The sequence below is a fragment of the Leptidea sinapis genome, chromosome 18 (genome assembly GCF_905404315.1).
Source record: "Leptidea sinapis chromosome 18, ilLepSina1.1, whole genome shotgun sequence".
Lineage (NCBI taxonomy): Eukaryota > Metazoa > Arthropoda > Insecta > Lepidoptera > Pieridae > Leptidea > Leptidea sinapis.
In genome coordinates, this window is record NC_066282.1 from 8,444,826 (window position 1) to 8,459,969 (window position 15,144).

The window sequence follows — 15,144 nt, forward strand, 5'->3', positions numbered from 1 at the left end:
GTGAGTACACTCTTATAGAGAGCCCGCTCTACACTTAGTCCGCGAGATGGTGTCAACGCGTGCGGCCTGTACTACAAGCTGCACGGCGTGCCGCGCCCCACGGCCATGCGGCGCGACACCATCCACACGCGGCGCCGGCGCCCGCGCCACGAGCTCAAGACCTCGCGCTCCCGTGAGTACACTCTTATAGAGAGCCCGCTCTACACTTAGTCCGCGAGATGGTGTCAACGCGTGCGGCCTGTACTACAAGCTGCACGGCGTGCCGCGCCCCACGGCCATGCGGCGCGACACCATCCACACGCGGCGCCGGCGCCCGCGCCACGAGCTCAAGACCTCGCGCTCCCGTGAGTACACTCTTATAGAGAGCCCGCTCTACACTTAGTCCGCGAGATGGTGTCAACGCGTGCGGCCTGTACTACAAGCTGCACGGCGTGCCGCGCCCCACGGCCATGCGGCGCGACACCATCCACACGCGGCGCCGGCGCCCGCGCCACGAGCTCAAGACCTCGCGCTCCCGTGAGTACACTCTTATAGAGAGCCCGCTCTACACTTAGTCCGCGAGATGGTGTCAACGCGTGCGGCCTGTACTACAAGCTGCACGGCGTGCCGCGCCCCACGGCCATGCGGCGCGACACCATCCACACGCGGCGCCGGCGCCCGCGCCACGAGCTCAAGACCTCGCGCTCCCGTGAGTACACTCTTATAGAGAGCCCGCTCTACACTTAGTCCGCGAGATGGTGTCAACGCGTGCGGCCTGTACTACAAGCTGCACGGCGTGCCGCGCCCCACGGCCATGCGGCGCGACACCATCCACACGCGGCGCCGGCGCCCGCGCCACGAGCTCAAGACCTCGCGCTCCCGTGAGTACACTCTTATAGAGAGCCCGCTCTACACTTAGTCCGCGAGATGGTGTCAACGCGTGCGGCCTGTACCACAAGCTGCACGGCGTGCCGCGCCCCACGGCCATGCGGCGCGACACCATCCACACGCGGCGCCGGCGCCCGCGCCACGAGCTCAAGACCTCGCGCTCCCGTGAGTACACTCTTATAGAGAGCCCGCTCTACACTTAGTCCGCGAGATGGTGTCAACGCGTGCGGCCTGTACTACAAGCTGCACGGCGTGCCGCGCCCCACGGCCATGCGGCGCGACACCATCCACACGCGGCGCCGGCGCCCGCGCCACGAGCTCAAGACCTCGCGCTCCCGTGAGTACACTCTTATAGAGAGCCCGCTCTACACTTAGTCCGCGAGATGGTGTCAACGCGTGCGGCCTGTACTACAAGCTGCACGGCGTGCCGCGCCCCACGGCCATGCGGCGCGACACCATCCACACGCGGCGCCGGCGCCCGCGCCACGAGCTCAAGACCTCGCGCTCCCGTGAGTACACTCTTATAGAGAGCCCGCTCTACACTTAGTCCGCGAGATGGTGTCAACGCGTGCGGCCTGTACTACAAGCTGCACGGCGTGCCGCGCCCCACGGCCATGCGGCGCGACACCATCCACACGCGGCGCCGGCGCCCGCGCCACGAGCTCAAGACCTCGCGCTCCCGTGAGTACACTCTTATAGAGAGCCCGCTCTACACTTAGTCCGCGAGATGGTGTCAACGCGTGCGGCCTGTACCACAAGCTGCACGGCGTGCCGCGCCCCACGGCCATGCGGCGCGACACCATCCACACGCGGCGCCGGCGCCCGCGCCACGAGCTCAAGACCTCGCGCTCCCGTGAGTACACTCTTATAGAGAGCCCGCTCTACACTTAGTCCGCGAGATGGTGTCAACGCGTGCGGCCTGTACTACAAGCTGCACGGCGTGCCGCGCCCCACGGCCATGCGGCGCGACACCATCCACACGCGGCGCCGGCGCCCGCGCCACGAGCTCAAGACCTCGCGCTCCCGTGAGTACACTCTTATAGAGAGCCCGCTCTACACTTAGTCCGCGAGATGGTGTCAACGCGTGCGGCCTGTACCACAAGCTGCACGGCGTGCCGCGCCCCACGGCCATGCGGCGCGACACCATCCACACGCGGCGCCGGCGCCCGCGCCACGAGCTCAAGACCTCGCGCTCCCGTGAGTACACTCTTATAGAGAGCCCGCTCTACACTTAGTCCGCGAGATGGTGTCAACGCGTGCGGCCTGTACTACAAGCTGCACGGCGTGCCGCGCCCCACGGCCATGCGGCGCGACACCATCCACACGCGGCGCCGGCGCCCGCGCCACGAGCTCAAGACCTCGCGCTCCCGTGAGTACACTCTTATAGAGAGCCCGCTCTACACTTAGTCCGCGAGATGGTGTCAACGCGTGCGGCCTGTACCACAAGCTGCACGGCGTGCCGCGCCCCACGGCCATGCGGCGCGACACCATCCACACGCGGCGCCGGCGCCCGCGCCACGAGCTCAAGACCTCGCGCTCCCGTGAGTACACTCTTATAGAGAGCCCGCTCTACACTTAGTCCGCGAGATGGTGTCAACGCGTGCGGCCTGTACTACAAGCTGCACGGCGTGCCGCGCCCCACGGCCATGCGGCGCGACACCATCCACACGCGGCGCCGGCGCCCGCGCCACGAGCTCAAGACCTCGCGCTCCCGTGAGTACACTCTTATAGAGAGCCCGCTCTACACTTAGTCCGCGAGATGGTGTCAACGCGTGCGGCCTGTACTACAAGCTGCACGGCGTGCCGCGCCCCACGGCCATGCGGCGCGACACCATCCACACGCGGCGCCGGCGCCCGCGCCACGAGCTCAAGACCTCGCGCTCCCGTGAGTACACTCTTATAGAGAGCCCGCTCTACACTTAGTCCGCGAGATGGTGTCAACGCGTGCGGCCTGTACTACAAGCTGCACGGCGTGCCGCGCCCCACGGCCATGCGGCGCGACACCATCCACACGCGGCGCCGGCGCCCGCGCCACGAGCTCAAGACCTCGCGCTCCCGTGAGTACACTCTTATAGAGAGCCCGCTCTACACTTAGTCCGCGAGATGGTGTCAACGCGTGCGGCCTGTACTACAAGCTGCACGGCGTGCCGCGCCCCACGGCCATGCGGCGCGACACCATCCACACGCGGCGCCGGCGCCCGCGCCACGAGCTCAAGACCTCGCGCTCCCGTGAGTACACTCTTATAGAGAGCCCGCTCTACACTTAGTCCGCGAGATGGTGTCAACGCGTGCGGCCTGTACTACAAGCTGCACGGCGTGCCGCGCCCCACGGCCATGCGGCGCGACACCATCCACACGCGGCGCCGGCGCCCGCGCCACGAGCTCAAGACCTCGCGCTCCCGTGAGTACACTCTTATAGAGAGCCCGCTCTACACTTAGTCCGCGAGATGGTGTCAACGCGTGCGGCCTGTACTACAAGCTGCACGGCGTGCCGCGCCCCACGGCCATGCGGCGCGACACCATCCACACGCGGCGCCGGCGCCCGCGCCACGAGCTCAAGACCTCGCGCTCCCGTGAGTACACTCTTATAGAGAGCCCGCTCTACACTTAGTCCGCGAGATGGTGTCAACGCGTGCGGCCTGTACTACAAGCTGCACGGCGTGCCGCGCCCCACGGCCATGCGGCGCGACACCATCCACACGCGGCGCCGGCGCCCGCGCCACGAGCTCAAGACCTCGCGCTCCCGTGAGTACACTCTTATAGAGAGCCCGCTCTACACTTAGTCCGCGAGATGGTGTCAACGCGTGCGGCCTGTACTACAAGCTGCACGGCGTGCCGCGCCCCACGGCCATGCGGCGCGACACCATCCACACGCGGCGCCGGCGCCCGCGCCACGAGCTCAAGACCTCGCGCTCCCGTGAGTACACTCTTATAGAGAGCCCGCTCTACACTTAGTCCGCGAGATGGTGTCAACGCGTGCGGCCTGTACTACAAGCTGCACGGCGTGCCGCGCCCCACGGCCATGCGGCGCGACACCATCCACACGCGGCGCCGGCGCCCGCGCCACGAGCTCAAGACCTCGCGCTCCCGTGAGTACACTCTTATAGAGAGCCCGCTCTACACTTAGTCCGCGAGATGGTGTCAACGCGTGCGGCCTGTACTACAAGCTGCACGGCGTGCCGCGCCCCACGGCCATGCGGCGCGACACCATCCACACGCGGCGCCGGCGCCCGCGCCACGAGCTCAAGACCTCGCGCTCCCGTGAGTACACTCTTATAGAGAGCCCGCTCTACACTTAGTCCGCGAGATGGTGTCAACGCGTGCGGCCTGTACTACAAGCTGCACGGCGTGCCGCGCCCCACGGCCATGCGGCGCGACACCATCCACACGCGGCGCCGGCGCCCGCGCCACGAGCTCAAGACCTCGCGCTCCCGTGAGTACACTCTTATAGAGAGCCCGCTCTACACTTAGTCCGCGAGATGGTGTCAACGCGTGCGGCCTGTACTACAAGCTGCACGGCGTGCCGCGCCCCACGGCCATGCGGCGCGACACCATCCACACGCGGCGCCGGCGCCCGCGCCACGAGCTCAAGACCTCGCGCTCCCGTGAGTACACTCTTATAGAGAGCCCGCTCTACACTTAGTCCGCGAGATGGTGTCAACGCGTGCGGCCTGTACTACAAGCTGCACGGCGTGCCGCGCCCCACGGCCATGCGGCGCGACACCATCCACACGCGGCGCCGGCGCCCGCGCCACGAGCTCAAGACCTCGCGCTCCCGTGAGTACACTCTTATAGAGAGCCCGCTCTACACTTAGTCCGCGAGATGGTGTCAACGCGTGCGGCCTGTACTACAAGCTGCACGGCGTGCCGCGCCCCACGGCCATGCGGCGCGACACCATCCACACGCGGCGCCGGCGCCCGCGCCACGAGCTCAAGACCTCGCGCTCCCGTGAGTACACTCTTATAGAGAGCCCGCTCTACACTTAGTCCGCGAGATGGTGTCAACGCGTGCGGCCTGTACTACAAGCTGCACGGCGTGCCGCGCCCCACGGCCATGCGGCGCGACACCATCCACACGCGGCGCCGGCGCCCGCGCCACGAGCTCAAGACCTCGCGCTCCCGTGAGTACACTCTTATAGAGAGCCCGCTCTACACTTAGTCCGCGAGATGGTGTCAACGCGTGCGGCCTGTACTACAAGCTGCACGGCGTGCCGCGCCCCACGGCCATGCGGCGCGACACCATCCACACGCGGCGCCGGCGCCCGCGCCACGAGCTCAAGACCTCGCGCTCCCATGAGTACACTCTTATAGAGAGCCCGCTCTACACTTAGTCCGCGAGATGGTGTCAACGCGTGCGGCCTGTACTACAAGCTGCACGGCGTGCCGCGCCCCACGGCCATGCGGCGCGACACCATCCACACGCGGCGCCGGCGCCCGCGCCACGAGCTCAAGACCTCGCGCTCCCATGAGTACACTCTTATAGAGAGCCCGCTCTACACTTAGTCCGCGAGATGGTGTCAACGCGTGCGGCCTGTACTACAAGCTGCACGGCGTGCCGCGCCCCACGGCCATGCGGCGCGACACCATCCACACGCGGCGCCGGCGCCCGCGCCACGAGCTCAAGACCTCGCGCTCCCATGAGTACACTCTTATAGAGAGCCCGCTCTACACTTAGTCCGCGAGATGGTGTCAACGCGTGCGGCCTGTACTACAAGCTGCACGGCGTGCCGCGCCCCACGGCCATGCGGCCTAAATTGTAGGTATATACTAACAATGGGTGCTTTATTTTAGTTTAATGCAACAATCCCGTAAGTCGAAGTAATGACATATTAATATCAAAAAATAGGTTATATAGTCTATTTCAATAATAATCAAGTTTAATTAATGTGCGCGCTAATATTTTACATAAAAACTTAATATAAGGAAAATTTTATCAGATTTCTACCTATAATCTCGAGCTTTAACCTTTTATTTAAATAACATGGGTTCAAAAACATAATTTATTATTTTACACGTTGATTTTCTATACTTTTAACTACGTGAATGTATTTTTTATATAGCCATAGGTGCAGTCGTTATGTAATTATATCGCTTTTAATAATGATGAATCTCGCGCTCGCCGTCGGATAATCTTAATCGCGTCATCGGGACGTTTCACTACCTGGCAGCTGTCATTGGTCGGACGTTGCAATAGGTATACTCGCCAAGGATGGTGTTACGCTTATGCATTAGTGGGCCGCAATTGCAGAGGAGGCCTTTCATCGGCCTGAAGGCAAAATCTGCAAGTTCTATCTTTTATGATGATGGTGTACACTTTAATATATTTTATTTATATTTTATACAGACTACGCGGAAGTACTATGTTTTTTTTTGTACAAAAAAAAGACATTTTATTCAGGTAGGTTTTAATCTAAATGTACTTGTTCGTGCCCAAAGCCACTAAGCCAAAACTTGGGCGTTTCTGAACGCCGCAACAAACAGTCACTCGAAAATACAATGTCAATGTCACAAGTTGTTTGAGAAAAGAAAATACATTTTTAATAATGTAATAAATGATAATTATTCTATACTTTTTATTTACACTCTCTGAAATCAGACATACTCTGCATCTTCCAGAAAAAGTTGGCAACCTGGACATTGTGAAAAATCTTTGGTGTATGATGAAAAACAAGACAATCAATAATACTACTTGTGTCAAATATATTGTTTGTAGGTATTATGATATGTAAACACCATAGACAAAATAATAAAAAGGTTCTAATAGGTAATAGGTACATAAATAAGTAGGTCAAGAATATTATGCATATGAAAAATTGTTAATAAAGGCTATTTCTTATTTTATTTAAAATTTATCAATTTAATTAAATCCGGCATCAATCGTATTTGTTGCCAATATAATACATTTACTTAATATAATCTCCAATGCAATTTATTTAATTTACGTCAATCTGTTTTCGTCGTAATGTTATCGGTGTAAGGGAGTTGATTTGTAGAAATTACTATAATTTTTGTTACACTGCCTAAAATAATCTGTTTGTCTCTAAATCTTTTGTACATCCCAGTTATTGTTATTTTTGCCGTGTCTTTTAGTTCTAGGTCTCCTTGTTGATATTTTTATATTTGTGCATGAATATTATTGGTTTCTCAAATAAAGTAAATCATATAGGAAGACCAACTCGGTACAATAATTTTAATTAATGTTTAATATTAACAAAAAGCCAATTAAAGGGCCTCACCGATAGCAAATTACTAGTTTAAACTAGTCATCATAATCATTAATCAATTGCCAGTTTAACATCATATATCTCGAGGTGACGAGCGCTATTAACTATAACTAGCCGCTCAGAATTTTTGGGTATTCAAGAAACCTGAGCGGCACTGCATTGTAATGGGCAAGGCGTATCAATTATCATCAGCTGAACGTCCTGCTCGTCGCTTATTTCATAAAAAAAATTGCAGGACGGCGTGGGGGCAGCGTAGTATCAGAAGTATCAGAGAGTGTGGACAGTAGCGTAAGCGCAGGGACCGGAGCGGGGGCGGAGTCGAGCGGGGCGGGGGCGGAGGAGGCGGTGCTCGCGGCGCTGCGCAGACAACTACAGCCGCACTTACTGGCCGCGCTACACGCACACACACAGGCGCGCCCCGCCACACACAATCAGGTATAATAATAATTCTTTTAAGCTATTGTATAGCTTCTATCGCGGGCCTTGAGCGTGGAGACCGAATCCAGAACATAACCTAACACTTACTTACTAGATGTATATAGATATTTCGGTACGGTCATTACAGTTGCCGCGGAACAGCGGTTATCACGTATGCTTTTTGCGCAGAAGGGGGGTACATCTTGATTTTTTTTAATTTCTTAATTTTTTATCACGTTTTTTTAATTTTTATTATTATGACAAGCATTTTTATTTAGTTTCACCTGTCCCGTTGTCTGTCTGTAATCAAATCTTGCAAGTTAAATTTAACTCACTTCCCGTTTGCTTTTTTTAAAATTAATTTTATCAAAAAAAAATACTGCATAAATAAATAATTATAATTGCATAAGTTGATTAAAAATGCTATGCAATAGCTTTACCGCGGTAGTCCTCGAGTGCCACACGTCTTTTTATTTGCATAATGTGTGAATTGGAAAAATCAATTTTGAGTTGAGTCATTTTTGACCCAAACGAATAAATAAGTTTTTGATTGATTGAAATACATCACGCGATTGTGGCATTTTTTACAATTAATTATAAGACAGGTATATTTTAAAGTCAGATAAATATTGTTAGTTCTAGTTCCTTTACATTCATTATTAACATTAAATAAAATTTCATAGGAGATGGTAATCATTGGTTGGCTCTGTACAGGGTTTACTATTAAAGGTACCTCTTTGTTTCTGCTTTTGAGACTGACCCCGTAAATTCATATTTGGCATCAAGAACAATGTATGTAATTATAATTAACTTAGGCGTTCACGCCTACTTCGCTGGGCGAATTTTAAAAGGAATTAAATTAATGAAGGAACGTTGTAATTCGAATAGTAGCCATAAACCATCTAGGATAAATTTCGCATCAAATGGTGGGTAGTTTCATGTCGATAAGATCAGTGGTTTAGGCGTGATTGACCCTCAAATAAAGACCATTGTTAAATGATAGCTCAGTTTGAACTTTTACTAGAATGACCTATACTATTCTTAAATGAAACTTCACGTATTCACTTGAACTATTATTATAATATATATTTAACAACAGTAACAATAGAACTATATTAGATTCTAAATTCCAGCCCGTTATTACTGGTTGCTAGCCTCATTAACAAAAACAATATTAAATATAGTCACTATATGTAAACAAATACTTAAGGCGCATGTTAAGTACATACATTCTGGTACTAGCGCCATCTGTCGGCAAACAATGTAGACATTCATAGTGCCGGTATTGATTCTTCGCAATCTATCTCGAACAACCATTTTCATTATATATATATAAGATACATAATAAATAAATTAAATAGAAAAAATTAAGTGTTAAAAAAAATAAAAAACTTTCATGCAAATTTACTTTACTATTGTATCGAGTCAGACATATCTAATAGAATGATAACAAGAAACGCAATCATTGCAGATCGGTCGCAGTATGCCGGAGTACGACGAGGCACCGTTGAACCTGGTCGCAAGCCACGGAGCCGCCGGCGAGACGCATTGATCTGTACACGTTGTTGTCTACTCCATGTCTACTCTAAGACACAATATGGCGTCACCCCACACAATCCTCTACCATAGACAAATATTATTTTTTCAAACAGTACTCGAAAATATCGTTCATGGCTTTGGCGATAGCCAGCTAATTGGTTGTTTCAAAACAATTCGTTGTATGTATGCCTTTTGTATGATAATCCAAATGCAATTTTATACAATATAACTTGAGAATTTTTAAAGATGATATACATGTAGTTACATATTATAATATTTTTATGAAACTCAAATGTTCCCATTCATTTTATACCAGTAGTGAGTTAAGGCCAGTGTTTAATGACAATATTATAAGATATTTAAAATGAGATATATCACGAAGTACTTCAATTTGAATTTAACACACAATTTGTTATAAATAAATTATTTTTATACACATAAAACTTCCTATTGTCAAGAAATATTTTTAATTCCCACAGAAATATATGGTATTGTTCAGACAGGTATAATTTCAAATTGTAAGTACTTGTTGATACTGTTCGCGGTATCTATGAACCTTTTAGATGTTTTCTGAAATATGTATATCAATTAAGTATTATGTAAGCAGGGCATTATTTTTTTAAAGACTTAAAAATGTAGGCGTTATACAGATTAGTGCCTAGTACTTTTAGGGCTAATTATCTGTGCAAATATATTCTCTAATATCTTTAGATTGTGATAAAGCGTGGTATGTTTGGATGCACCTTTTAAATTTTTTAAACATTAAAAATTAATAGTACGTGATACGGTTTTAGAAATGTGTCATTGATTCAGCTATGATATCTGTTTAATATTTATTAAGGGATAGGTTACCTACATTACCTACTGTACAACTATTATATTGCCAGGTATGAACAGGTAAACAGGCGTATTATAAACAATTTGTTATGTTTTCAAAGTGATAACACTCACTTCTGGGATTAATACACAAATAAAACTGAAAACAAAATTTTCATGAACGATGCAGGACTCGAATCCGCTACCTCTAGCGTTCCTTGCGAGCGCTCTTACCAACTGAGCCAACCGTTGGAGTGGCGTATCGTTGATAAAATCTTGTATGCTTTGTTGCTAAACATGTCTGGATTTGCAAGAGCGACATCCCAAGTCAATTTCCTTATATGCAAATATTGGGGTTGAGCAGGTTATTAACTGTTAAGTGTCCCGTAAATGAAGCCCCAACCTGAGAGTTGAACAAAGCATACAAGATTTCATCGACGATACGTCACTCGAACGGTTGGCACAGTTGGAAAGAGCGTACTACTACTACTAAGGTGTTATTTATCTATTGAATATTTAGTGGTACATTAATTACGCCTGTTTAACTGGCCTGGCAACTTTACAGTTGTGCTGTAAGTAGAGGTAGGTATTTCACAAATTCCCGTGCGATGTATTAAATTTTCTCAAATATCAAATGAAGGAAGCAGATCGCTGGCGACCACCACGATTGTAACCACCAAATAACTGGTGAGGATATATATTTCTAAAACCGTATTATCGCCTATAATAATTTGTTTTCTTTTTTAAAATATGAATAACTGCGATTAAATGAGAGTATTGCATCATTTGATCATATCAATTGATTTGTGTATATTTTTTGGGGATCAATCGAATCGTATTTGTAAAGAATTTTCGATTTGCCGCCTTGCCTATGCTCTCTCGATACGAAATTATTATAAACGGTTACCCATTGCAGTAAGAAAGTATTCATTTAGTTAAGTTATTGTAAATTTTATTTTACTTAGGCCTATCTTTATACAATGGCAGTATACTAATTTATTTCTCATCCCGATTTCGGTCAGTATTCGATATTAAGTATTGAAAACTTCGCGATTGCGTCGAAGCAATAATTGTGAATCTCCAACACGTGTTAACACGTGTTTTTTGTTTATATATTACTCAAGTGAGCAATAATTTATACATGACACTAGTGATTTTATTTTTTTAAATTAATATTAATAATGGTTTATTTGTTGTAATTTTATGTTTGCTTGAATTATGTGTACATTGTCCAAATTATTTATGTAGATGTTTTAACTCGTGCTAAATGGCTAGTGGCTCTGTTCCCAATTCATTTCTTACATGCAATTACTTTTGTAAATTTTGGGCATAATATATGTGTATATATTTATATACAGTATTACTTTAATAAGATTTTTTTTAAATAAGTTAGTACCTACGTACGTACGCAAAAAGCGCACCCATTCAAACGCCATTGTGACTTGGTATCATTACAAAAATAGTCTGTAGTTATTTCTTGTCATTTTAATACATTTCTGTCATGTCTCTTCATTACTCTCGGTGGTTTAATTGGGAACATCCATTTCTATTGTCTCTAGCCATCGAGCACGCGTTTTATATAAGTCGCCTACGTCCTATTGTAAGAACAACCTCAACGGTGGTCAGTGTTATATTTTAAAGCATTTAATCCGAACCGGGGCTGTTTATTTTGTTTTCATTTGATTAGTTTATCGCCGTCCTTTACTTAACGCCTTTACTTAATTTAGTTATAATTTATTCGTTGTTCGAACAACCGCGGGCCAGTAAGCTGTCTTTGAGACACTGTGATATAACATATACACCATACTTTACTGCAATTAGTGTGGCAAATTTACATCGGGGTTGCTTCGTTAGAAAAATTTATCATTTAACAAAATTATTGGGGTTTTTTTTAAATACAACAAGAGCTTACCAACCACAGTACTATATTGTCTTTCTACGAAGCGACCTTTAAGCGAACTATCCAGTTGCAGCTATCTTTCATGTGAAAAAACGTATTAGAAAGCTTTAAATTTTGAGATTATAATATTATTCTTCGTTATTGGTATTATAATATTATATAGTTCACGTAGTTATAGTATTGCTTTATATCCTTCGACAATAAAATATGTCCACGCTCTCTAAACTTAAACGCTAGCTCTCTAGGTTTTGAAAACTACAGCAATAAAACATTGAATCTATTAATAATAATTATCTGTTAACTTTACTTAGACGATAGTGTAATAATTATTTTTAATAAAATATTAAGGGCCTGCTTACCCGGCGTATAAAACGCATTCGGTATTCTGGGCGGGAAACAAGAACCAGGTAATGCGGTTTGACACAAAAAAAAAACTTTTGATTAATACAAATTTATCTTTCCGATTTTAATATGATAAATAATGTGAATATCGCGTCAATTATGAATATTTAGTAGTAGTAGTAGTTACGACTCATACATATTAATTGTTACTCGGTATCAAAATAAATATGGCTTACACTTGTTATAAATTTCCCGCCATAACCTGTATCATCTGACGGATTGACAGAAACGTCATGATTTTGTGCATGTGGCTGTCTTCGCGGTCACAGATAACGAATGATTAGCCAGAGGGTCGACCTCCACCAAAACTTCTGCTCTCATATGCAGGAGTGTCACAGTATTATAGTAGGTATATTATTTGTCTATTCGTTTGTTTTGTACATTTATTAGGTTATAGTTTTATTGTATTGTAATATTCGGTCGGGTATCGCGAGGTCACCACAGTTGGCAGTAGTGATATTAATTTTGTGTGATTATCAAGCCGCTGTCTTTGTTTACGTATATGTCTAAGAGTCTGGTTCACAATTGTTCGTTTTATACCGCCAAAAACGACGACAAAGCGATAGTGTCAAAATTTGCGCCCATTTATATGTCATTTTGTTGATAGACAGCATTATATTTTAATAGTTCGCATTTCAATTATTATTAACTCGTAATAATAATGAATACAATGAAAATACTCCCTCTATGTATATACTTACTCAAAGTCAGCGTTACCTATCGATCTTCCAATTGGTTATTTATTATATTTTAGGTTAATTTATAATCGAGTGTTGATGAACAATGTAATATTAAGTTACTAACATACAGGTTGTGTCGTGTGCTGCGAGCTAACAAGCATGTGTTTTACTTTTGTTTGATATTATTGTGGTACAGGGTACCAATTCATTTGTTTTTAATAATTTATGCTGAAATATTGGCTCACTGCGGGCCTTTTAATGTCTGGCTTCAACATACATCATATAATAATCTACATTAAGACAATGCCCCTTGAACATCGTGTCTGTTTGTTTTAAATATAAAAAACGAATGCAAACGTAATAGGAATTACGAAGAAGACGTATTATTGCTAAAAATATATGGGAAACGATTAAAAAAATCGTATTAATAACCCTTCCCTGCATGTCTTTATTCATATAAATTTAATATTATATGTTATATCATGGCTGAAATAAATATTTCCTATTTTTAGATGACAGTTTCAAAATATCTTTATACTATATCCTTTTGTGAGTGACAGACATGATGTTCAGGGGTTGTCTGTACAAAACGTAAGTTGCCAGGTGGGCAGTTTTATTCATCGTTACCATTAGAATGCTATAAACTAGAAAATTATGACTCCGATGCGTACGTTGAGCCAGTATAATTTACGATGAAAACGTTTTGAGTATCTCATTATAAATTCCACTCATTTTTCGTAAAAAAAAAAAAGACTGAAAGCTGGACACTGATTTAGTCTTCATTTAAATTATTTTCCATTTGATAATATAAAACGTAAAATTGTAACTGATATGTGATAGTTGTAGAATATGTGTGTTTCCGAAAAGCAATAAATTTGTGATAAGTAGATATGATGGGCATTGTACGACTCTTTGGGAGTATCCACATTGTGAAGACAAACTATCGTTGCGAACATGCAGTGGTAGTTTACCTTCATAATGTAGCTCTGCATAATATTAGATGGTTGTCAATTAATTGTAATTGTGAAGTAAGCAACATAAACAGTAGCATTATTAGATATATTGAACCCTTTCAAACGGGTTCACGTTTTACAATTGTCAATTATACTAAAGGTCTCAATACCCACAACTAAGATATTATGCCGGATTGACATATATCACCGAATTTACCTGAAAATTGTTTTGCATTGAAACAACAATTATTATTATTGTTTGGCTTGATGGCGTATCCTTTTAGATTTCGCCAATGACGAGTGTATATTAATCAACTCTGCTATATATGGCTTCGTGAATAAACAAGGTCATTAGAAACTAAGAAATTTGTTACTGCTGAGATTATTCGCCGCAAAGAAGACTGTTGATGTATCTAAAACAAAAAAGACACACACAATTCTAATTTGAATTGACAGTGACAGTATTAGAAAACCTTAGGTACCTGTTTTTTGTTTGAAAATGACACTAGCCGTAGTCATTGAAAATAATATGAAATTCACTCATGTCATAGATAAATCCTCACTTATTGTCACATTTGTGTCAAATTGATTGGACCAGATTACATGACTTTTGATTCTAGATTTTGTGATATATATATTATGATTGAAAAATGTTTATGTATCTTTACCGTTTGTTTACTTTGAATGCTACATTTATGTTGCGAGAGACTTCGAAGTCAGTATAAATTTGTAATAAGTTCTTCCGGTTAGATTTCTTATATCATATTCTCTGTCTCAAATTACTTATAAGAGTTATAACTGTAGAAAAAATACTCGTACTTTCAGATAAGCTTATCGACCATTTTGATGATATATCGTGTAATAATAAGTTTCAGCATAAATTATCGGTCAAGTAGAAGAGACGTCGCCGGAATACTCATTGTGAAACATTAATTATTGTTGTATAGATGATAAATAATGTGACTTACGCAGGGATGGATACTTAAATTATTTAACTGATATATTGGCTATGTAGTGAGTAGAATATTTTTTTACAAATAAATTATAGCAGCTAGGTTTGAGTTTTATTTTAATTTCCTCTATTTGGTTCCGGAGTTCCTGAAAGACGTTCCAAGCCACACATCATATTTTAAGGAATTTGTGTTTAAAGTTTAATAAATATTAGATTTTTCCACTAGTAGTCCAACCCACACGGGGTTGGACTACTAGTCATTGTGATTTAAAGAGTGACAGTAGAGCTGCCATTTTTGGTCAGTATATGAATCATGTGACCAGTTTTGTGATTTTAACTCAATTTTGACATGATTGTGGTTTGGAATGGTTTTCTGGAATAACGTCCATTTGAA

General features: G+C 45.6%; 1 long non-coding RNA gene across 1 annotated transcript; it reads left to right on the forward strand.

Moving 5' to 3' along the window:
- The first annotated feature begins 7,255 nt into the window (after positions 1 to 7,255).
- On the forward strand, positions 7,256 to 14,852 carry LOC126969400 (uncharacterized). The gene is made up of 2 exons (XR_007730379.1): positions 7,256 to 7,526; positions 8,980 to 14,852. It is a non-coding gene; the product is annotated as an uncharacterized LOC126969400 (long non-coding RNA).
- The last annotated feature ends 292 nt before the right edge of the window (positions 14,853 to 15,144 follow it).